Here is a 25,621-nt window from a genome sequence, read left to right on the forward strand (position 1 = left end):
ATATGAAAAATGGGTAAATTTTGATTACTTTTGAAACTGGGCAATTTTTGAACGACCAGTTGTAAATCTGGCTATTTTTGAATTTCTCCCTTAGGCCCCTAAGAGTCCAAACAGGTCTGGCACAAGGCCCAAATATGGCATCAGCCCAATTTACAGAAATTCTTTCTAAAACACATACGTATCATATAGTTTCAACCAAATACGCAACTTATAGTTGCGACGGGACGGAACAAGTCACAATCCCCAACGGTGCACGCCCACACGCTCGTCACGTAACATGCACATCACCTCAAAATAGTAAAACGATACGAAATCCCCGGTTTCATACCCACATGACTAGATTTATAGCCTGTTTGGCCAAGCTTCTCAAGACAAAAAAGTGTTTTTTTTCCAAAAGCACTTTTTTTCCTAATTTGAGGTGTTTGACCAAACTTATTTGGAAAAAAAGTGCTTTTGGGCAGAAGCAGAAGCAGTTTCAGAGAAGCAGAAAAAAGTAGCTTCTTTCCAAAAGCAGAAGCAGAATTAGTTTTAGCTTTTCTTCTTACCTAAGATACCCTTAACAAAATATAGTATATACCAAAATAACTCTTAAACCTAATACTTAGGATATTAATTTATAAATATTTCTTATTATTTTTAGGAAACTTTCTAATATATAGTGACGTTAGGGATGAATGCTTTTATATTTGTTGAAGGAATTTTAATATATTTAACTTATATTAAAAGAATTAAGTACTTTTTAATTTTATTTTCATACTTTACTTAAATAAAATGATTTTTTTTAAATTATTGCATGTAATAACAAAATTTTAATATTATTTATTTACTTATAATATTAATTATTAAGTAAATCTATTCATGTCCTTATTCGTAATTTGACACTTAAAAGCACTTTCTAAAAAGCTTGGCCAAACACAAATTATTTCTCAAAAGTACTTTTCAAACTGATTAGCCAAACACAAACTGATTCTCTCCAAAAGTACTTTTTTCAAAAGCACTTCTCAAAATAAGCTGATTTCTCCAGCTTGGCCAAACAGGTTATTACAATCGTTACTTACCTTAAGCCGATCAAATCTCTACTCCGCGATGCTCTTGCCCCTCGACTCGGCCTCCAATTGCTCCAAACCTATTCACAACCAGAACAATACCATCAATACACACTAATTGAATGAATCCACAAGAAACACTATCAAATTAAACACAAATCTTAAAATCCACTCAAACCAGACCCTCGGGCCCACGTCTCGAAATCCGACAAAAGTCACAAAACTAGAAAGCCCTTTCCCTCAAGAGTCCATACATACAAGATTTATCAAAATCCAACTTCCTTTGACCCCTCAAATCCTCAATCAAACTCTCCGAAAATCCCAAGCTCTAACCCCTCATTTTCACCCTTAATCACCACTAATTACATAATTAAACCACGGGAAATTACCATAAACAGGAGTATTAGGGCTCAGATTACTTACCTCAATGAAAACCCCCTTGAATCCCTCTTGAAATTGCTCCCAAAAGCTCAAAAATCGGATAAAATGGTGAAGAATAACCCAAAATTCGTGAAGGGTTTAATTTATATCTTCTGCCCAGGCCTTTCCGCACTTGCGACCTATTTCTCGTGCCTGCGGGACCGCACCTGTGGTCAAGGCACCGCATCTGTGCATTTCACTTAACTCACCAGCTTCCGCACCTGCGCCCCAGGCCTCACACCTGAGGGCTCGCAGGTGCGGCCAAATCTTCCGCTCCTACGACAAATTCCGCATCAGCGGTTCGCTTCCCGCATTTGCGATCATCGCACCTGCTGTCCCTACTCCGTAGGTGCGGAAACATCAGAAGCAACAACTTCAGCTGCAAAATCTCATTTCCAAATCCTCCGTTAACCATCCGAATTCATCCCAAGGCCCTGGGGACCTCAACCAAAAATACTAATAAGTCCATATCAACATACGAACTTAGTCGAATCTTCAGATCACTCAAAACAACATCAAAATACCAAATTACCCTTAAATTCAAGCCTAAGGATTTCTAAACTTCCAAAATCCGGAAACGATGCCGAAACCTACCAAACTCGTCCGAATGCCCTAAAATTTTGTACACACGTCACAAATGATACTACGAACCTACACCAACTTCCGAAATTCCATTCCGGCCCGGATATCAAAATTTTTACTGCCGACCGAAAATCGCCAAAATTTTAACTTTCACCAATTCAAGCCTAATTCTACCACATACCTCCAAATCATATTCCAGATGCGCTCCCAAGTCCAAAATCATCCAACGGAGCTAACGGAACCATCAGAAATCCAATCCGAGGTCAAATACTAAAAAGTCAAAACTTGGTCAAACCTTTCAAATTTAAAGCTTCCAGTTGAGACCATTCTCCCAAGTCATTCGGAGCTGCTCATGCCCTCAAACAATCGGGCGAAGTGCAATTTCTCGAAACGACCGGTCGGGTAGTTACACTTATACTAATAGACTACCTATTTTCTTCCTCATGAAATCTTATAGGTGATATTGTTGCACACTAATCTAATTTCCAATGGATAAATCTTGGATTGGAATTCCAAGGAACACACTAGAGTATTTGCTTGGTTTGAATAATTTCTAGATTTTGCCTTTTAACACTGGATCTATAGGAGATAAAATAAAATGTCTATATCCTTAATGTGGTTCTAGGAAGTGGCAGACTAGAAATATAGTCGATCATTTGATCGACAAATTATGTCACTTGGCTTATGCATAGGGAAATGAATGTTTTACATAATCCTGGAAGCATAGAGGTCACTCAATATGCATCACCCATTGAAAATCCTATAGAATTATTGATTAATGAAGCATTCGAGGGTTTAAGGCATGAGGGGGGGGTGTTAATGTTGGTCCGTCAAAAGTAGTAGGAGAAGAATAAATGTTACATGATATGCCCACTTCAAATAACAAAGATTGTTTTGAGTTGCTTAGAGATGAACGTCTGGAATTATATGAAGGATCTAAGTACTCAAAGTTGGAATTTTTGTTAAAGCTCTATCACATAAAGTGTTTGTCTGGGTTAAGTGACAAGGGAATAACTATGATACTAGATCTACTCATAGATGGATTTAAATTTGCAAAGATTCCTGATTCTTTCTATGAAGCCAAAAGTACCATCAGTAAGTTGTGTATTGATTATATCAAAATAGATGCTTGTCCAAATAATTGCATGTTGTACCGGAAAGATGATGTTAATGCAGAATTATGCAAGTATTGTCACACTTCTAGATGGAAGCCCGAGAAGGAGAGCAGTAAAGACAATGCGCCTACTACTAGACCAGCGGGCTAACACTACTCAGAAAAGAGGGTTCAAAACAGATGTTTTGAAGTTTAATTGTGTCAACTTCTTTAAATTGATTCACAGTGGTGATTGTGAGGATGATGATCCATATATTGAAGCATCACAAGCAAATATGGTCTACTATGTTAATGATGAAACTAATAAAGGATGGAGTGTGGTTGTACATCTAAAGCCAAGAGATTTATTTGACATAGGAGAGGTTGATGAAGAGAAAATATACGAGAATAAGCCATACCGACAACCAGAATTTGGATAATTTTTTGATATTGATTACGAGAATATCCAAATTGCAATAGAGGAGCATATGACTGGATAGATATATCATTACTTTTTAGTTCCCTCCATCACTTTTTTTTCACTTGATTAGGAAATTTTGATTAGTGTATTTTTTCAAAAACTTACATTCTTTTGGCTAAGAAAGTGGTATTTATTCTTTATGAAATTTTTGTGATTGCTTGTTACTCGGGTTCTGCTCAGAATTCAGCAAGTGTTTGATAAGCTATTATAATGTGGATCTAATATGTTCAAACATTTCTTTGAAAGTTCACTTTTTAACTATATTGGTTTCTTATTTTGATATTCTCAGTTACTATTGTTTTCAGGAGCTATAATCTATCTTAACTTAGTATTTGTTAGAACTCTACATTCAAAATCAGTAATGAACAAACGTTAGTTTAAAAAACAAAAGCAGAAAATTTCGAGCCCACAAGTTTCTTGTATTTCCTTAAAAAATTTAATACCCTCACAATGCCCAAGGTTGAGGATTAATTCCTCCCAGGATAAAATGGAATAACTATTCTGTGATAGCGGCACTTCAAATCACAGAATTTCGGCGAACTCAAATGGCGGAGCAAATCACACAAAATACTTACGTTTTTGGTTTTGGAAAAACAATGCAGAATGCAGAAGTTTGAGGGGAGTTAATTCAGATTTTTCGGTGGTGAAAATGAGGCTAAACTTCTCTATTTATAGCCAGCAAGGTTGAGTCCTAACAGGTGCAAAGGTGCTTGTTCAATGATAATGTGTCTATTCAGCTATTGAATGGAACGTTTCAGCTGTTGGTCGCGAAATAATTCCGCGATCTTCCAATGCGCGAAAATGATTCCGCGATCTTCCAATGTGAAAAATATTTATAAAAGAAAATGTTAAATAATGGAAAAGGAAATAAATTTGGTCCAAATAATTATCAATCAATCATATCAATTGACCAAATTCAAATCCAAATCCAAATCCGAATTTGAATTCGAAGCCGAAGCCAAAGCCGGAGCCAAACCGAGCGAGTGACAACGATCACGGTGCGAGGCACCACTTCTTCTTAACTCTTTAAGAGCTAGAAGGTGAGCTTCTATATTTATAGACAAAGATTTTCTTTCCTTCTTCCAATGAGGGACAAAGTGCATTAGTAAAGTGAACTAATTCAAAATTTCACTTCCTTCATTTCTTTTCCCACCATTTTTCATTCATACCTCTTTTGTTATTAATAACAAAACCCAAAAATCGCCCACATGAATAGGGAATGGCTATCCAAAACAAATATGTATGAAAAAATATGTGTGATTCGCAAGTAAGGATTAACTGCATATGGATAAGTAGGTTTCCCTTTGAACTTTCCCTAGTGAATATATGTCGGATATACTCGATCAATCAGTAGATTTGATATATTTGAACCGTCAAACTTTGGTGTATACCTAGACAGCCATATGTCACACAATCAATCCTTAACCGTTTTTGGTTCTCATTGTTGTGTTCGTTTCAGCCATGAACACCGCCTGGTTTCATAAGTACGTAGAGAACTGGCCTTACAAAGTTCTCCTTGAAGCGGCTAACACTTCACACTTACATAAGTGATTCCTAAACGTGTCATCCTGTAGATACACTATTTGATATACCCCGTAACAAATTTAGAAACCATTAAAAAGTCCTAATGCTTTATCCTTGGTACTGAACATTGTCTGCATCATGAGAATGGACCAAAATTTTATTTGACAATGTTGAACCGTCATTAATGACTTTCTTTGATCTCCTTGAACCTAGATATTGGGATCTCCAGCCTTCTAGGTAGAGTTACCGCCGTAGTGACTTGTCCTCAGCCATAGTCCCATTCCCTTTGATGACTTCTCAACCGCCTCTCTAGGTAGGCCTTTTGTAAGCGGATCCAATACATTATCTTTTGACTTTACATAGTCAATTGTGATAATTCCACTAGAGAGTAGTTGTCTAACGATATTATGCCTTTGTCGAATGTGACGAGATTTCCCGTTATACATAATGCTCCCAGCCCTTCCTATTGCTGCTTGACTGTCGCAATGTATGCATATAGGTTCCAAATGTTTGGGCCAAAATGGAGTGTCTTCTAAGAAATTCCAGAGCCATTCAGCTTCTTCACCAGCCTTGTCTAAACTATAAACTCAGACTTCATTGTAGAGCGAGCGATGCATGTTTGTTTGGAAGACTTCCAAGACACTGCTCCACTAATGGTAAAAATGTATCCACTTGTGGATTTTATTTCCAGTGATCCAATTTGTATCACTATATCCCTCAATAACTGCGGGATAATTATTGTAATGCAATGCATAGTCTTGAGTATATTTCAACTATCCCAAAACTCGTTTCATTGCTATCCAATGAGCTTGGTTGGGATTACTTGTGTATCGACTAAGCTTGCTTATTGCACAAGCTATATTAGGTCGTGTACAATTCATAAAGTACATCAAACTTTCCAACACTCGGCATGTTCCAATTGAGATTTGCTTTGACCTTTATTCTTTACAAGACTATGGTTTAAATCAATTGTCATTTTTGCTTCTTTAAAGTCCAAATATTTGAACTTTTCAAGAATAATTTTAATATAATGAGGTTGAGACAAAGCTAGACCTTGAGGAGTCCGAAGAATCTTAATTCCCAAAATTAAATCGGCAACTTCTAAGTCTTTCATATCAAACTTACTAGTAAGCATGCACTTAGTAGCATTTATGTTAGCAATGTCATTACTCATTATCAATATATTATCCACATATAAACAAACAATGACTATTTGATTTGGAGTATTCTTAATGTAAACACATTTGTCACACTCATTGATCTTGAAACCATTTGACAACATTGTTTGGTTAAATTTTGCATGCCAGTATTTCAGTGCTTGTTTTAGTCCATAAAGTGACTTAACAAGTCGACACACATTCTTTTCTTTTCCAGAAACTACAAATCCTTCAGGTTGTTCCATATAGATTTCTTCCTCTAAATATCCATTTAAGAAGGTTGTCTTTACATCCATCTGATGGATTTGAAGGCCATACACGACGACTAATGCTATTAACACCCGGATAGATACAATCCTTATTACTGGCGAGTATATGTCAAAGTAATCAAGACCTTCTCATTGTCTAAACCATTTAACAACTAATCTTGCCTTATATTTGTTAGTAGTACCATCAGATTTTATTTTCTTCTTGAAAATCCATTTAGAACCCAAAGGTTTATTTCCTGGAGGAAGATCAACCAATTCCCAAGTATGATTACTTAATATGGATTCTATCTCAGTATTGACTACCTCTTTCCAATATTGTGCTTCCGAGGAAGACATTGCTTCTTTGAATGTTTGACGCTCATTTTCCAATAAGAATGCCAAAAAATCTGGTCCAAATGAAGTAGCTGTCCTTTGACGTTTAGTACGTCTTGGATTATCCTTATCAAATGTACTTTCCTTTGTTTCTTCCCGAGGTCGCTTAGATTTTTCATTAAATGAATCACATTCCATTTTATACGGATAAATATTTTCAAAGAATTCAACATTATCTGATTCAATTACCATTGTGAGCACGTGATTTTTGCCTTACGAAAACTACTCCAGAATAAAATCAAAAAATAAAATAAATTTCTTTTACTGTGTAATTTTTTGAATTTGCGTGGTGTTAAATACTTGTGTTATGTCCGTAAGTGTTTACTTTGTCATAATAAAATGAAAAAATAAAATAAAATACATATTGCATGCATATAGGATTTAATTATGCATTTAAAAGATAATTTAAATAAAATTACAAAAAATATGCAATAGTTCTATTTTAAATATTCCACTGTGTGATTGATGTCTTGTCTATGTGTTAAATAATTGTTATAGAGTAATTAATATATTTTTGAAGTTAAAATTGTTTTACAATTAAAATTAGAAATTTAAATTAGAAAAAAATGAAAATATATATATATATATACAAAATCGGACCTGGATTAAAATCCAGGCCCAAAACATTTTAACCCCCACAGCCCAATCCAAAACAGCCCAGGTACCGGTCCAATTCAAACAAGGCAAAACGACAGCGTTTGGTCTTAGTTTATCGAAGACCGTTGGATTAAATCTAACCAACGGCTGAGATCCCACGAACCTAACCCATAATCCTTACCCGACACTTTGACCCGATCCAGCCTGACCCCGACCTTTAACCAAACGACGACGTTTGGTTAAGTGAATTGATCTCAACCGTGAATCTTAATTGATCCAACGGATGAGATCAATCCACCCCACTCGTATATAAATCCAATCCACACCCCAGCCCCCCAGACCAAACACCCCACCCTTCGGCCCTGTTCATCGTCTCCTTCAAGAGACCAAATGAACTCCACCTTCCACCACCGTGCACCGCCTACCGGAAATCGCCTCACGGCGGTTCTGGTAGTCCAAACCACCCCACCTTAACACCCTCGACTCCTCTCAACCTCCCCATTCCAAATCCATAACCCATATACCTCGAATCAGGCCCCAATGTCTCGAATCTTCGATTGAAGGTTGGTCTGAAGAACCAACTGTCTCCGATGACCTCCAAAATAACACCAGAGCTTCCCCTGTCCATCCTCATCACGGATCTGTTAGTAGCATGGTTCGAATCTTCATAGAACTGCTCGAATCTTCATTTGAAGATTCGAGTGAAACCTAACCCTACTCAGATTCCTTCCAAATTAACACCAAATGACCCCTAGACCTCCCTCGTGCCTAGAATACCATTTGTTTGCTTCGAATCTGCCTAGAAATGTTCGGATTTAAGATCCAAAATCTGAAACCCTAAGAATTTTCCAATCTTGGAATTTTTCCGATTCGAGTGAAGGATTGAGGTCTAAGAGACTTTAATCGAGGTATTCTCAACTGAGAATACTTCGAATAAAGTCTGTTCAACCTCAAAAATGTCCGAATCCAAGTTGAGTCTGTGTCTGAATAAATTTGAAGATTCAGAGGTATTTTTCTATTTCTTTTGTGTATTCTACGTGTATTGTTGTCTGTATTAATAGCTTGTTAATTTTTCATATTTTGTTTTGATTAATTCTGTCATTTCTGTCTCCTACCTATCTACTTGATTCGAATGTGAATTGTTTCTATTGGTTGTGACTAATTACAATGTGTGTAATCGACTCGATTAAGTTCGTCGATTAGTTATATTACGAATTTTCATTTCTGAAAATGTTGACTGAAATAACCTGTTTTGGATGGATTATTTTGCTATAATCAATTAATTAGTTATTGTTAATCAGTTGGTTCTTGTTTAATAAATCCATAAAATGGACGTTATATGTGTGTTGTTTTCTGAACATTAAGTTCAGAACATTGTCAATATTGACAATGCTCCTGTTTGTTTGATCTTAGTTCAAAAGCTGAGTTCAGTTGAATTATTTACTGAACTCAGTGTAATATGTTGTTATGATGATTAGTTCTGAATTCAGTATGATTCTACAAATGTTTGATTGGATGTAATTGTGTTAGGAGGTTACATTCTTAATTAGGATTCAGTCCAAACTTTAGGATTGGTTGTAGCTGTATTAAATCAGATTAATAATCAAGCTTATACAGATTTTAAAATCTGTATTGTTAAGATGCTGAATTTAAGGCAGTAATACCAGTGTAAAACAGTAGGTCAGGGACATTTTTGGGATAGAACAATGAGGATAATATGTTAATAGCAATGTGCTGAAAGTGGAAGTTAATGGTTATAATTTAAGATACTAATGGGGAACAAGGGATAATGGGGCTGCTGAAAATCAGGGAAAAGTTAGCCTAATGGGATTTAAAGTGGAAAAACAGATTTTTAATGGAAATTTTCTGTTTTTAAAAGATAAAGGGGGTCCGGGCAGCACTTAAAAAAGGGGGGACAGACCTGTATAAGATAGAGGGGATTGGGACTGATTTAGGAGAGTTTTACACACAGACTTTGAGAGCTTAGAGATAGTTTAAAAACAGACTTTAAGAGGAGAAGAAAAAAAATCAGATTTGAAAGCAGATTTTAAGAATTTAGGAGAACTTATCAGATTTTAAGAGGGAATTTGAGAGAGAGAAATCAGTTTTTTTTTAGACAGAAATTTTAGAGTTCAGTTTTTCAGAGAGATTAGAACAAGGAAAAGTGAGACTTTGGGTAGATTTTAAGAGGAGAAACAATCTGATTTAGAAAGAAAGAAATATGAAATAGGAATCTGAAACGGGTAGAGGAAAGAAACTGAAATCTGAAATGTTATCTTTCTAGAATCTGTCCGTTGTTTGCTTGTGAATATTGTTCGGCTCAAATCTGAAATTTTCCTCAAGCTTCTGTCACTGTTCATCTGGGTTAACGAGTCTTGTTCAGACTTGTTGTGTTATTGGTATATTCTGCTGATTTTGTTACTGCTGCTACTGCTGAAATTTACTTCTTCTACCTCCATTTCCAGGTACATACCTTTTAAACTCAGGTTGTAAAAAGCTTCAACACGGCAAATAAATGAAGTTTGGAGTTATAATTTTGCTTTTTACTCATCTAAGTCCTTTAGTTTAAATTTCTGTTTTATTTCATGTTGGTTAACTAGTAGTGAATTCAACACTATGGCTATTAGTTAATCATCTTATTTTGAAATTCGCGTAAAAGTTTGTAATAATATTATCCATTTCGAAGTCTCATTAGTATAGTTATATTTGAATTGTCAAAGTAGGGAATATGGCATGAATGTTGGTCATTATTTAATTTTGTTGTTAGCTAAGTAAGAAAGTAATGTAGAAGTATCAAGAAAACTACAGTAGTAATATCTATTGTTAAATAAGGTAAAATGGTGTTGGTATTATTTTCATGTATAAGATAGCAGGTATCTATAGAACCATCAGTGGATGGTAAGTTGAGTTGTTATGGCTCATTATGATGTTAAAGTGCTACGAATGTTTCAAGACATACAAATATGTGGCATGTAAGGCAATGTTGTTAATCAATTTGTACAATAATTCCCTTTATTATCAATTTGATGCCTATTTACCATCCTAAATAAATAATTAGGCCTATTAGATTAAAAGCAAGTATATGAGAATAAGATGAGATATACAAATTGCAACATTTTTTATCAACGACAATTAGAAATAGGACTTGCACTAAATAGAAATAATAAAAGTTCTTGAAAAAATATTCTTCCCTTCATAAATTATTTTGTGAGTTTCATATGTCCCTCATTCTTTGGTATATGTATATATATGTTGTATTTGTGAAGAATAGTATTAATCATGTTCTTATTCTTTATTTTGAATTTGAATAGCCTTGGATAAACATAAATTATACGCGGAAATTCTAATCGACGGGCAACATTTAATAAATTGTGGATTCTTTTTCAAGAATTAAAGGGTATCTTAAATGGAGATTTCTCGTGATATAATAAACATTTTGTGGAAATTCCATAATACCATTACAGTATTTTGCGCAATTAGGGATACGTTCGCGTACCCTGATTATATTTAAAAGCAAATTCGGATTATGCGTACGCGCAATTTCGAGCGAATATTTTAAAGGATTTCTCCGAGGACGTTAAATTAATTTCATAAAAACCCGCGATGTGCGGTTCAATATTTAAGAAAAACAAATATTCTTGATTCAACACAATCTCGAAAAATGATTGCTTAATAAATATATTATCAAAAGTTATTGTGTACACGTACGCGTGACACAATTCCGCATCTTTTTAATTTATAACACGAATATATGTACGCGTAATTCGATTCAAAAGAATGGTCTTTAATCACAATAAGTAAAAGCGGTAGAAAAATCACGTAACAAAAAGTATTTAATAAAAATCAAGATAATTAAGCCAATAATAAAAACAGTTAAGCGACTGTGCTAGAACCACGAAATTCGGAAATGCCTAACACCTTCTTCCGGATTAACAGAATTCCTTACTCAGGATTTCTGGTTCGCAGAATAATAAACAGAGTCATATTCTCCTCGATTCAGGGATTAAAATTGGTGACTTGGGACGCCTTAAAATTCCCAGGTGGCGACTCTTAAATAATTAAATAAATCCCGTTTCGACTGTCCTTTAATTGGAGAAAACTCCCCACATGCCTCGCGGCGCGGTAAAAAGGTGGTGCGATAGCTCTGGCGACTCTGCTGGGGACCGAACAGAAAAACCAGTGTTATTGTAACCCAGAACCATTGGTTCAGGGTTTAAAGAATTCGAGCTTAAAATAGCTGTGTTAATTGGCTTTATTTACTATATGATTTTCAACTGTTTATATGCTAATATGCTAAATGTTTTTTTTACCGCTTTAATATTATTTGAATTGTGAATATATACAACTGCTACGAAACCCCCTTCTTTCTGAGTCTTCTGAATTTATGGTGTACACGTGCGCGTGACCCACCTTTCTGTTATAGTCATACCAAATAAGACGGAGTTGGGACAAGTAACTAGGCCGGGCAGACTTTCGTGCTCCCGGTACGTTGCCCCCGCTTCGGCTCAAACTGTCCGTTTGGGTAAGCTAGGTTTAGAACAATCAACCTAAGGTTTTACACTTAGAATAACTCAGCCATGTACCGGATCCCTAGTAGGAACGAATATTTGCATCATATGCATTTGGCCTTGGAGACTCAACACAGGGGTTGGGTCTGTCTAGGACAGGTGAACCCGAAATAAAAAGACCATCATGATGCATCCTATTTGCTACTTGTGCATTCATTTACCTCGAACATGCTTGTTGACCAGCTTAAATAAAATCATGGTGAGAAGAAAGGAATAAAATGGGTTGTTTTAAAAATTTCGAAAAAAAAAATAGTTTTAAATTTTGAAATAAAGGTATTTAATAAATAAAATTTTTTTTTTTCGAAAATAATTTTTTTTTAGTATAAATTTTCAAAATGAATTTTGACTTTATCAAAATTAAATTTCAGATACAAAATGAGCACCACACAAAGCCCCTCATCCACAAGTACAGAAGAATTTCTTTTTCAACTTCAAATGTGGTGGTATGATTTAGGCGAAGACGGTCAAAAATGGGTCGTCAAGCATTTGGGAAATCTCACGGACATTATGAAAGTTAAACCCCGTGATGATCTGATTGCGGCGTTAGTAACTTTCTGGGATCCTGTTCACAATGTTTTTCGTTTCTCTGACTTCGAGCTTACTCCTACATTAGAGGAGATAGCTGGATATGCTGGTTTTGACAGAAGTTTAAGAAATCAAAGCTTGATATTCACAAAGGCTCCTTCGGTACATCGATTCTTCGGTCTTCTGAACATCAGCAGTCAAATCAGGAAAAACAACGTCATCAATGGATGTTGTTCCTTCAACTTTTTGTATTCAAGGTTCGGAAAGTCAGATGGGTTCGAAATTCATGAGAAAGGCCTTACTAATAAGCAAAACAAAGACACTTGGTAGATTCACCGTCGATTTGCTTTCATGGTGGCTTTTCTAGGAGTCAAGGTCTTCCCAAATAAAGAGCGAACAATTGATATTCGCACCGGAAAAATTGTGCAAATCCTCACCACCAAAGAAAATCACACCTTTGTCCCCATCATTCTATCAGACATTTATCGGGCTTTGACTTTATGCAAATCAGGAGCAAAAGTCTTCGAAGGATGCAAAATTTTGTTGCAAATGTGGGTGATTGAACATCTCCAACAACAGCCCAAGATCATACAGTATGGGTCAAACAATGATAATTGCATCGAAAGCTATGAGGAAAGAACAAAAAATTATCAGGTTCCAGAAGGGATAGAAGCATGGGTATCTCATCTAAAGGCTTTAACGGCAAATCAAATTGAATGGACCCTGGGATGGCTCCCGATGAGGGAAGCAATACATATGTCAACCTCAAATAGTTATCTACTACTATTGGGATTGAGAAGCATTCAGCCGTATGCACCACTAAGAGTCCTAAGGCAACTAGGGAGATATCAAATAGTTCATGATGATGAAGATTTGAGTATGCAAGTAATCGAATTACACCCAGAAGCCACTATTCCCGAAGCTCTACTTCAGCAGATGTGGAATGGGTGCCGATACTTGAAAAGTGATACTCAAGTCCTAGACGCTACAAAGGGTGAGATAAATCCTGGATATGCAAGGTGGTTCGAAAAACGGTCTCGCGTGGATGATGTACCAGAACTTGAGCTAAAAAGGCCAACAAAAAGACCCCATGTTCAAAACTTCAATGATAAAATCCAAGAGCGGTTGATCTGGGGAGAAAAAGAAAAAGGGTACAAAGCAACTATCCATGCCCTAAAAGAAAATCTAAGAAGCCTCAGTTTGGAGAAAGATTTGCAAGAACAAGAAGCCGAAGGCGAGAAAAAGAGTCTAGCTTGTGAGAATGAAAATCTTCATGCTCGATTCCAAAAAATGAAAAGAGTTTCTGAAACGCCAAAGAGGAGCTGGAAGGATCAAAAAACCATCGCCAATCTCTTTGAAAGAATGCAAGATTATGATTCCATTCTTGCGGAAAACGAAAGGGCATTGAGCAAAGCAAAAGAAAGGATCCAACAATTAAACGAAGAAGCCAGATATAACAAGGAACGCCAAGATAGGCAATCCGAAAAAGACAAGGCACAATTCAAGAAGGAAAAAGACTATTGGATGCAATCAGAAGACCAGCTTCGTGCACAAATAGAAGAGGCAAGAAGATGCAACAGAGAACATCAACAAGCAGACCTCGACAGGGAAAGATCGCAAGCAAGATTAGAGAAGGCCAGACTCCGAGCTCTGTTAGAATCAGCTCTAGATCGTGAAAACCGTGTCAGAGATATAGCCACCACTCGTCAGCAGCAATTGCAAGACCAAGACCAACGTCTCCAAGGTTTCAGGGCACAAATCCACGACCTGGCAGTCTTCACATCTCAAAGTTATGTAAACTGCCAAGGAATGGATTATGAAAGATTTACTGAGCATGCGCCCACTTTTGCTCGTCATCTAGCAATGGAGTTGGAAAGGATGTATCGTACGCTGGGAGGCCATCCAGGTCAAGCCCCACATTGAGCAGATAATCCAATATTTGACAACAAAAGTGGAAAGTGGGGCACGTTGTGAGATGTTAAGAATTGTATCTTTTATTTTGATTTAAGTGTGTGTTTTCAAGCCATTTTCTTAAAGTTTTCAAATGTAATTCCATCTTTGTGTAATAAATAAAAGTGATTGCCTTTGGTCCGAACTACGCAAGGTCTGATTCATGTAAGGCATGATACGTAGGCAATCTCTAAGATTCGACCACCACGATAAAAGATATATATAGTAAATAAAAGTGAATGACAATTTTCAATTTCAAGAAAGCTGGGACGACACAAGCAGCCGAGCAAATGCATAATAGAAAGGGATTATTTGTCTAGGAGCATTGCATCTCAACGTGTGATTATATATGTGTTAAACTCTCAAAACTAACAAGTTTGTTCATTTTCAGAATTCAAGCAGTTAGTTTCTCTAAAGAGTATACTGGCATATTATCACTATCACACAAGATCAAAAGGACCAATACCCGAAAGTATGCCTATCCCAGATGTTGACACAGGTATGGAGATAGAGGAGATGGATGTCGGGAAAATGAAAGAAGAGATGTTTAAGCTCAAGCAGCAAATGGCTGAGATGTACCAAGCTTGGTCTACAGGACAGTTACCCCCATCTTACCCAAATAACCCTGCTCCATCAATGACTCAAACTCAGGATAATATCACCACTGAATTATCCCCAAACTTCCCCATTTACCAGCACTACCGAGGCACCACCTCTCAGACACCACAGTCTCCACCTCCGAAACCCGTTCCATATTTTCCTCCACCTATGACTCCTGTTTTCGTAGCACCTCCCCCTGCTACATTCCACAAATCTCCTAGTGAGCCTACATTCCAGGCCCAGGACAACCAATATTACCCCCGGAGCCCACCCTCAAAGCCTCTGAAATTCATTCAACCACTCCTCGTTTTGATCTCCCAACCGAAATTGACAAGCCAGCCAAAAATGCTGAGCAAGAAGAGATGTTCAGGAAGGTCAAGAGTCTAGAACAATCGTTCAGAGACATGCGAGGATTAGGTGGGCAAGTCAGTGTAGCCTACAAAGATTTGTGCTTGTTCCCAAACGTACAATTACCAGTTGGCTTCAAGATGCCCAAATTTGACTTATACAACGGGCACGGTGACCCAGTAGCCCACTTAAGGGGTTTCTGTAGCAAGATGCGAGGAGCTGGGGGAAAAGATGAATTATTAATGGCTTACTTCAGTCAAAGTCTAAGCGGATCAGCTTTGGAGTGGTATACACGCCAGGACCATGGGAGATGGTACACTTGGGATGACCTGGCACAGGCATTCGCATACCATTTCCAATACAATCTGGAAATCATCCCAGATCGATTATCTTTAAAATAATTCGAGAAGAAACACAAAGAAAGTTTCAGAGAGTATGGCTTCCGGTGGAGAGAACAGGCAGCAAGAGTGGATCCTCCTATGAAGGAGAGCGAAATGGTAGACTACTTCCTCCAAGCCTTGGAACCAACTTACTATGCCCACTTGGTTTCAGCAGTAAGGAAATCATTCAACGAAGTAGTGAAGATGGGAGGTATGGTGGAAGAAGGCCTCAAGACAAATAAAATCATGAGCTATTCAACAATTAAGGCAACTACTCAAGCTATTCAAGGCGGGGTAGGAGGAATCGGAAGAAAGAAGAGGGAGGAAGCAACAATAGTTGATTCAGGAATTTGGTCGGGACCCAGAGGTTCACCGCTTTACTATAATCAGCAACGACCTCGCCAATCAGCTTACCACCATGATTCATCCCAACACTACTATCACCCTTCAGAGTCTCATTTTTCCATTAACCATGCTCAAGCATACAATCAGCCACCTGTTCACACCAATTGGCGTGCTCCTGTCACACCAAATACTTACCCACGAGCCTATCCCAGACCAGGTTTCAGGCCTAGGCCAGCATTCAGGGGAGAAAGGGAATAGAAAAAGAAAACTTACACTCCATTGGGAGAGTCTTACACTAGTCTGTTCCACAGGCTAAGACAGCTAGACATGCTGAGACCAATACAATCTAAGCTACCCAATCCTCCTCCAAAGAATTTGGATTACACCATTAGCTGTGAATATTGTTCCGGTGCACCAGGCCATGATACGGAGAAGTGCTGGCATTTGAAAAATGCAATACAAGAGCTGATTGATACTAATAAAATCGAGGTTCAAACCCCCGAAGCCCTAAATATCAATAGAAATCCAATGCCAGCCCATCAAGAGGCTAATATGATAGAAATCATACAAACTGATGGGGAGACAAAGAAGCCGTCACAAACTGTCATAATGATCAAGTCTCATGAAACCAAGCCAGATAAGCAGTTAATGGAGGAGAAGCCGGTGTCTAAGCAAAACAAAAATGGTGATGAACCGTCTATGATAGTCGATGAGGGATCATCGAGCAAAGTTGCCGCAAAACAAGAAAGGCCGAAAGTGATAGTACCAGGGGTTGCTAACAAACCCATTGTATTCGTGGAAGGAGCCCGTACAGATCGGGTTATTATTGCACCTGTAATCCAGCTGCCGGTCATCAACAACAAAGCCATCCCATGGAACTACGAACGAGTGACTGTAATGTACAAGGGAAAAGAAATCAAGGAAGAAGTGTGCGAGGTGCAAGGCTTGACTCGTTCGGGAAGATGTTTTACTCCCGAAGAGCTGAGAAAAACTAAAAACAATCCAATGCCAACAAAGAGAGTCGTGACGGAAGAAGAGGTGGAGGAGTTTTTAAGAAAAATGAAACTCCATGATTATTCTGTTGTGGATCAATTAAAGAAGACCCCCGCTCAAATTTCATTGTTGTCATTACTGATCCATTCAGAGGAACACCGTCTGGCTTTGATGAAAATCCTGAATGAGGCTCATGTTCCTGAAAAGATCTCTGTAAATCATTTGGGAAAAATAGCCAACAGAATCTTTGAGACAAACAGAATTACATTTGCTGATGATGAATTACCTGTGGAAGGTACCGAGCACAACAGAGCTCTTTACCTCACCGTGAAATGTGAAAACTCCGTAGTAACCCGGGTATTGGTTGACAATGGGTCCAGTGCAAACATATGCCCTCTCTCCACTTTAAACAAATTAAAAATTAAAGAGGAGAGGATCCAGAAGAATAGTATCTGCGTACGAGGGTTTGACGGTGGAAGCAGAGATTCATTTGGCGACATAGTGTTGGAACTAACTATAGGGCCAGTTGAATTCACAATGGAATTTCAAGTGTTGGACATGACTGTTTCTTACAACTTGTTGTTAGGTCGACCATGGATCCATGCTGCTAAAGCAGTCCCGTCAACACTACATCAGGCTGTCAAGTTTGAATGGGATCATCAAGAAATAGTCGTGCATGGAGAAGAAAGTTTAAATGCTCACAACAGCACCATTGTACCGGTCGAGGGAACAGAAATTGACCAAGGACCATGGGTATACCAAGTGTCCGACACGGTGTCGGTAGAGAAAATTCCAGAAGGGAAATACCTTCCGAATCCAAAGATATCCTCTGCATCAGTCATGGTAGCTTATGAAATGTTAAAGAATGGCTTTATACTCGGCAAAGGTCTGGGCTTATCTCTGCAAGGAATTGTACAACCAGTATCTCTCCCCGAGAACTGGGGAACATTCGGTTTAGGGTTCATACCCACCGCCAATGACGTGATAAGGGCCAGGAAGTTGAAACACCAAGCATGGGTTCTTCCAAAATCAGTACCACATCTGTCAAAGTCTTTTGTCAAGACCAGCGCTAAAAATCGCCCGATAACAACAATTCCTAAATCCCGAGTCAATCTTGAGAAGGAATTAATTGAAAGGTTCGAGAAATTGTTTAGTGATGTGAATATGTTGGAAAGCGGAGAAGGGTGTAGCAACGCAGAAGTTCAATTCGTTGGACCAGAAACAAAGCTCAATAATTGGAAAGCCACTCCTCTCCCAATTCGAAAGGAGTCTTGGTAGTTTTATTTTGATTTTCTTTCAGTTTGTTTGGGTTACTTCAGGGTTGTAATCCCAAAGCTTATCTTACAGTTTGTTTGAAGTGTGCAAACCTTGTTATCTTTCATCATCCAATAAAAAGCAGTTTCCTTTTTATTATCATTCCTAATAGCTTTATTTTCTTTTTCTTCTTTCCTGTACAGTTCCTTTTACGCTGGCTCTAGTGATATGGCATGCATGAGGAATCCTCAACCCAGTCTTAAAAATTAATCTGGTTCCGAAATATTAATTCAAGAAATATATTGTGATTATGAATCAGAATATGATGAAGATGAGGTTTTTGAAGAGATTAGTAAAGAGTTAATTCACTTTGAGGAAAAAATCAAACCTAACTTGAGTTATACCGAGGACATCAATATAGGGTACACGAGTAATATTCGAGAAACTAAAATAAGTGTCCATCTGGAACCAAAGATCCGAGAGGAGTTAATTAAAGCACTCATAGAATTCAAAGACGTTTTTGCATGGTCGTATGACGACATGCCGGGCCTGAGCACTGATTTAGTGGTTCACAAATTGCCCACAGATCCAACGGTACCTCCTGTCAAGCAGAGGCTGAGAAAATTCAAGCCTGACATGAGTGTGAGAATTATGGAAGAAATCACCAAACAATTGGAAGCAAAGGTCATTCGAGTCACTCGATATCCTGTTTGGTTGGCTAATATCGTTCCTGTACCAAAGAAAGATGGCAAAATTAGAGTATGCGTCGATATCGCAATCTCAACAAAGCAAGTCCAAAGGATAATTTCCCATTACCCAATATCCATATTTTGATCGACAATTATGCCAAGCATGATATGGGGTCTTTCGTGGATTGTTATGCCGGGTATCATCAAATTATAATGGATGAAGAAGATGCAGAAAAGACGACATTCATCACACCATGGGGAACTTATTGCTACCGGGTAATGCCATTCGGTTTAAAGAACGCCGGAGCGACCTATATGAGAGCAATGACCACAGTGTTTCATGATATGATACACAAGGAAATTGAGGTATACGTGGATGATGTGATCATAAAATCAAAGTATCAGGCCAACCACGTTGGGGATTTGAGGAAGTTCTTCTTAAGACTTCGCAGGTACAACCTCAAGCTTAACCCTGCCAAATGCGCATTTGGAGTTCCATCTGGAAAGTTGCTGGGATTCATAGTCAGTCAACGAGGCATCGAGCTAGACCCATCAAAAATTAAAGCCATCCAAGAACTGCCACCTCCAAGAAACAAAACTGAAGTAATGAGTTTGTTGGGGAGGTTAAATTACATCAGCAGGTTTATTGCTCAACTCACAACAACCTGTGACCCAATTTTCAAATTGTTAAAAAAGGATGCTGCGGTTAAATGGACCGATGAGTGTCAAGAAGCGTTCAATAAGATAAAAGGGTACTTGTCGAACCCACCCGTGTTGGTCCCGCCAGAGCCAGGAAGACCTTTGATTCTTTACTTAACGGTTTTGGAAAATTCATTTGGTTGTGTATTGGGGCAACATGACCTCACTGGCAGAAAAGAACATGCCATCTACTACCTTAGCAAGAAGTTCACAGCTTATGAGGTTAAGTATACTCATCTGGAAAAGACATGTTGCGCCCTAACATGGGTAGCTCAAAAATTGAAACACTATTTGTCATCCTACACTACTTACCTCATTTCTCGGTTGGATCCATTGAAATACATTTTTCAAAAGCCCATGCCAATGGGAAGACTAGCAAAGTGGCAGATATTAATCACAGAATTCGACATCATCTATGTAACTCGAACTGCAATGAAGGCTCAAGCACTGGCCGATCATTTAGCCGAAAACCCGGTCGATGATGAATATGAGCCGTTGAAAACTTATTTTCCTGATGAAAAAACAATGAATGTCGACGAGGTGAAGCAAATTGAAAAGCCTGGCTGGAAACTTTTCTTTGATGGAGCCGCTAACATGAAAGGAGTCGGGATAGGAGCTGTAATCATTTCTGAAACAGGGCATCACTATCCTGTTACGGCTCAATTACGATTTTATTGCACCAATAATATGGCTGAATATGAAGCTTGCATTTTGGGTTTAAGGCTAGCCGCAGACATGGGTATCCGAGAAATCTTAGTCATGGGAGATTCAGATCTTTTGGTGCATGAAATCTTAATTTAGGAAGTGCGTATCCTATGGGGTAAAAATAAACTTAGGAAGTGCGTCTCCTATGGAGTAAAAATAAACTTAGGAAGTGCATCTCTTATGGGTGAAACTAAACTTAGGAAGTGCGTCTCCTATGAATGAAATCTTAATTTAGGAAGTACGTCTCCTATGCGTGAACCTTAATTTAGGAAGTGCGTCTCCTATGAAATTAAACTTAGGAAGTGCGTCTCCTAGGGGTGAAAAATAACTTAGGAAGTGCGTATCCTATGGGGTAGGAATAAACTTAGGATATGCGTCTCCTATGGGTGAAACTAAACTTAGGAAGTGCGTCTCCTATGAATGAAATCTTAATACTTGTGTTGTCTTCCCTCGAAACTGCTGGGGATAACACTGCTGGGGAATTATTTACTTACCTATTGGGGGATAAAATGTTATCAGCTGGGGATAACGCTGTCGAGGATATCACTGCTGGGGGATTTTGATTCCTTCAAAACTAGTGCTTCACTCTTCGGAAGGCTACTGGGAATGACACTGGCCTTTTGCTTTTTCCGAGCACAAGTTTCATTCTTTTGTTCTGTCCGCTGGGGAACAACTTCCTCCATTAAAACTTATTATGTTGGGGGCAACACTGGTTCAAAGACCACTTCTCTTGAGACTGGTGTTATCTTTATTCTTCCGCGAATGGGTACCTGACTTCCAAAAAAATTTCTAAATGGAAGGAAAATTTTCTGCCCCAGTTTGATAATCTTTCTTGTGGCATGCATTTCCGTCATCAATGCCATTTCATTTACCTGTTTCAAATCAAACAAAATTTGGTAGTTTAAAACGCGGTGGTTGGTTGTGATACTCCTACTGGGATGACTTTTCCCTTTTTCCTTCCCTGCTCTGCATTCCAAAACTTGTTGGGGATGATATTATTTGCTGGGGATAATCCCTTTCTGCTGGAGATATCCCTCTTCTTTTGTGGCATAGCTCGGAAACTTGCATTTCCCCGACCTTTTAGTCTCGTATGAATTTCTCAAATCATGCTATTTTGCCAACACATATCCACTCATGTGGGGTCCGCAAACTCCTGAATGTACTTCAGACATGGCAGCTGCAGCTTGTCTGGCATCTATGCATCTCAATAATCCAAGATCTGGTGTTCTTTTATACAAAACTCCTCCGCTTAAGAAGAATCCATTTGCCAATCGCCTAATGGTCCTCTTTTGATCTCATGTGGCTTGTGCGGGATATATCCCCATCCTGATATACTCCTTGATATCGTGGAACCATGGTTCACCATCAAATTCTTCTTCAACCATATTGCAATAAGCGTGCTGATCGTGGACTTGAATATGTATTGGATCTACATAAGCTTTGTCCGGATGGTGCAACATTGATGCCAGGGTAGCCAATGCATCGGCCACCTCATTATGGATTCTTGGAATATGTTGGAATTCCACTGATTGAAACCGCTGACAAAGATCATGTAGACATTGTCGGTATGGTATGAGCTTCAAGTCTCGGGTTTCCCATTCTCCTTGAATTTGATGTACCAAAAGATCCGAATCTCCCATGACTAAGATTTCTCGAATACCCATGTCTGCGGCTAGCCTTAACCCCATAATACAAGCTTCATATTCAGCCATATTATTGGTTTCTTCAGTTTGTTTCATTTTTGCTTCATTGCTCTTGTTTATTTTTAGGTAGAAATTATTAGTAATTATAATGTTTTTAGATTTAAGTTGAAGTTCAACTAATTATGTCTTTAGTTTGTTCTGTTTGTGAGCACGTGATTTTTGCCTCACGAAAAACTACTCCAAAATAAATCAAAAAATAAAATAAATTTCTTTTACTGTGCAATTTTTGAATTTGCGTGGTGTTTGTTAAATATTTGTCTTATATCCGTAAATGTTTACGTTGTCATAATAAAATGAAAAATAAAATAAAATACATGTTGCATGCATATAGGATTTAATTATGCATTTAATAATTGATTCAAAAAATAAAATCACAAAAATATGTGTCTATTCTAATTTTAATATTTCACTGGGTGATTAATGTTTTGACTATGTGTTAAATAATTGTTATAAAGTAATTAATATTTTGTGTAAGGTTAAAAATTATTTTATAATTTTTATTAGGATTTTTTTATAATTAAAAATAAAATTAGAAAATATATATAAGTTGTAAAAGGAAATTCGGACCTGGATTAAAATCCAGGCCCAAATCAAGTTACCCCCCCCCCCCCACAGCCCAATCCAAACAGCCCAGGTCCGGTCCAGTCCAAAAGAGTCAAAACGACAGCGTTTGGTCATAGTTTATCATGGACCGTTGGATCAAATCCAACCAACGGATGAGATCTCATCACCCTAACCCACAATCCTTACCCGATCCAACACCCGGTTCAACCCGTCCCCCCAAACTTAAGCCAAACGACGTCGTTTGGTTAAGTGAGTAGATCCTGGCCTTTCATTTTGATTGATCGGACGGTCAATATCAATCTACCATTCCCCTATATAAACCCATAATCCTTACCCCGGCCCCCCTAACTAAACACCCCCCCTCCTCTCCTGTTCATCGTCCTCCCAAACAGACCCCTAACCCTAGCCGCCCCTATTCCCCACCGCCTGAAACCCGGCGGTATCAACGCTGCCGGTCACCACCTTAACACCCCAGAACCCCCTGAACACCCTCTATCCGAATATGTTAGCCTCTTGGCTCGAATCTTCCTGAAGGTTCTCGAATCTTCATTTGAAGATTCGAGCCAAACTCAGATCTAAACCTAACAGCCCCAAATCGACACCATAGCTTCCCCTAACCACCCTAGGTATGGATCTGTTGTTTGGTTGGTTCGAATCCCCTCAGAACTCTTCGAATCTTCTTTTGAAGGTTCGAACCAAACAAGGACTTACCCAGATTTGTTCTAAACTGACACCAAATGACCCCTAGGCTTCCCTCACCCTTGTGTCGTATTTGGTTCCCCTCGAATCTGACCAGAAATGGTTAAGTCCCAAATCGAACCTTCAGGAACCCTAGAAATACCAGACTTTTGGATTCTGCCCAAATTAAATAAACATTGAGGTTTAATCGACCTTAGTCGAAGTATTTTCAGTGGAAAATACTTCGACTAAGGTCTGTTTGATTTCAAACAAAGTCCAAATCCAAGTTGAGATCGAGTCCGGTTGAATTTAAAGATGTAGAGGTACTTTCCTTATTTCTTTTTTGTTTCTTACATGAATAATTGTTTGTTTAACAACCTGTTAATTTTTCATGTTTTTATTTGATTAATTTTGTCATCTTTGTCTCATGCCAGTATGATTAGTCAAATAAATGAATTGTTTCTGTTGGTTGTGATTAATTACAATGTGTGTGATCGACTCGATTAAGTTCGTCGATCAGTTGTGTTATAAATCTTGTTTCTGAAAATGCTGATTGAAACAGTTTGTTTCTTTTGTTATGGACAAATGTTGTAAATAGTCAACTGATTAATACTCGTCAATTAAATCATGTTTTTCAAATGAATGTTGTGTATATATTGTTTTCTGAACAGGGCATTGTCAGTATATTGACAATGCTCCTGTGTGTGTTTGATTTTAGTCCAATGTTGAAATGCAGTTGAATTATTAGGCTGAATTCAGTATAATAGTGTTGTAATATTATTTTTGAATTCAAGTTTACAAATGTTGATTAGATGTAATTGTGTTAGAAGGTTACATTCTTAGTTAGGATTCAGTCCAAAACTTTAGGATTGGTTGTAGCTGTCTTAAATCAGATTAATAATCAGGTTTGAACAGATTTTTTAAAAAAATCTGTATTGTTAGATTTTAAGTTTGACAGCAGTAATAATAGTAATCACAGTAGGATTTCTGAAGGTATTTCTGGGACAGAATAGTGAGGGTAATATGATATCATAATGGGCTGAAAGTGGAAAGTTATTGGTTATTATTTAAGGTGATAATGGGAAACAAAGGGTAATGGGGCTGCTTAAAATCAGGATAAGATCATTTAAAGTATTAAAAAGCAGTTTTAATGGAACTTTCTGATTTTTAAAGAAGAAAAGGGTCCAGGCAACACTTTAAAAAAGAAAGGGGCAGCCCTGTATAAATACAGAGAGCTGGACAGACATTAGGGGAGAGAGTTAGTTTTTCAAGAGAAAGGGATAAGTTTTAAGGATCAGATTTTAAAACTGAAGAGGAGGGTTTTTCAGACAGAAAGGAAAGAGAGAAAATCAGTTTTTCAGAAGGATTTAAGGAGGTTTAGATACGATTTTGAGAGAGATTTTAAAAAAAAATACACCTAGAGTGAGATAAAAAGAAAGAGAATCAAGTAGAAAAACCAGAAATGATTTTCTGAAGAAGAGAAGAAAACAGAAACAGAAAAAATCAGAAATAGGAATTCGAAACAGGAAGAAACTGAAATCTGAAAAAATGTTATTCTTCTAGAATCTGTCTGTTGTTTGTTTTTGTGGATATTATTCAGTTTGAATCTGAAATCTTTCCCTCAAGTTTCTGTCACTGTTCATCTGGATTAACGGGTCTTGTTCAGACTTGCCGTGTTATTGATATTCTGCCAGTATTTTGTTACTGCTGCTACTGCTGAAATTTACTCCTTCTACCTTCGCTTTCAGGTACATGTCTTTTAAATTTTATGTTGGAAAGAAATTCAACATGACAAATAAATAGAGTTTGAATTGTAATACTGTCTTCTATTCATTTGAGTTCTTTAGTTAAAAATTTCAGCTTTGGTTTCATGTTGGTTAACCAGTAGTGAGTTCGGTTCGATGGCTACAAGTTAATTGTCTTGTTTTGAAATTCATATAAAACTTTGTAATAATGTTATCCATGTCAAAATTTCATTAGTTTAGTTATCTTTGAGTTGTGTAAATAGGAAGCATGGCAGAAAGTTGGCTTTCATTTACACTTTATGGTATTGTTAGCTAGGTATAGCATAATATGGAA

The sequence above is a fragment of the Nicotiana tabacum genome, chromosome 6 (genome assembly GCF_000715075.1).
Source record: "Nicotiana tabacum cultivar K326 chromosome 6, ASM71507v2, whole genome shotgun sequence".
Taxonomy (NCBI): domain Eukaryota; kingdom Viridiplantae; phylum Streptophyta; class Magnoliopsida; order Solanales; family Solanaceae; genus Nicotiana; species Nicotiana tabacum.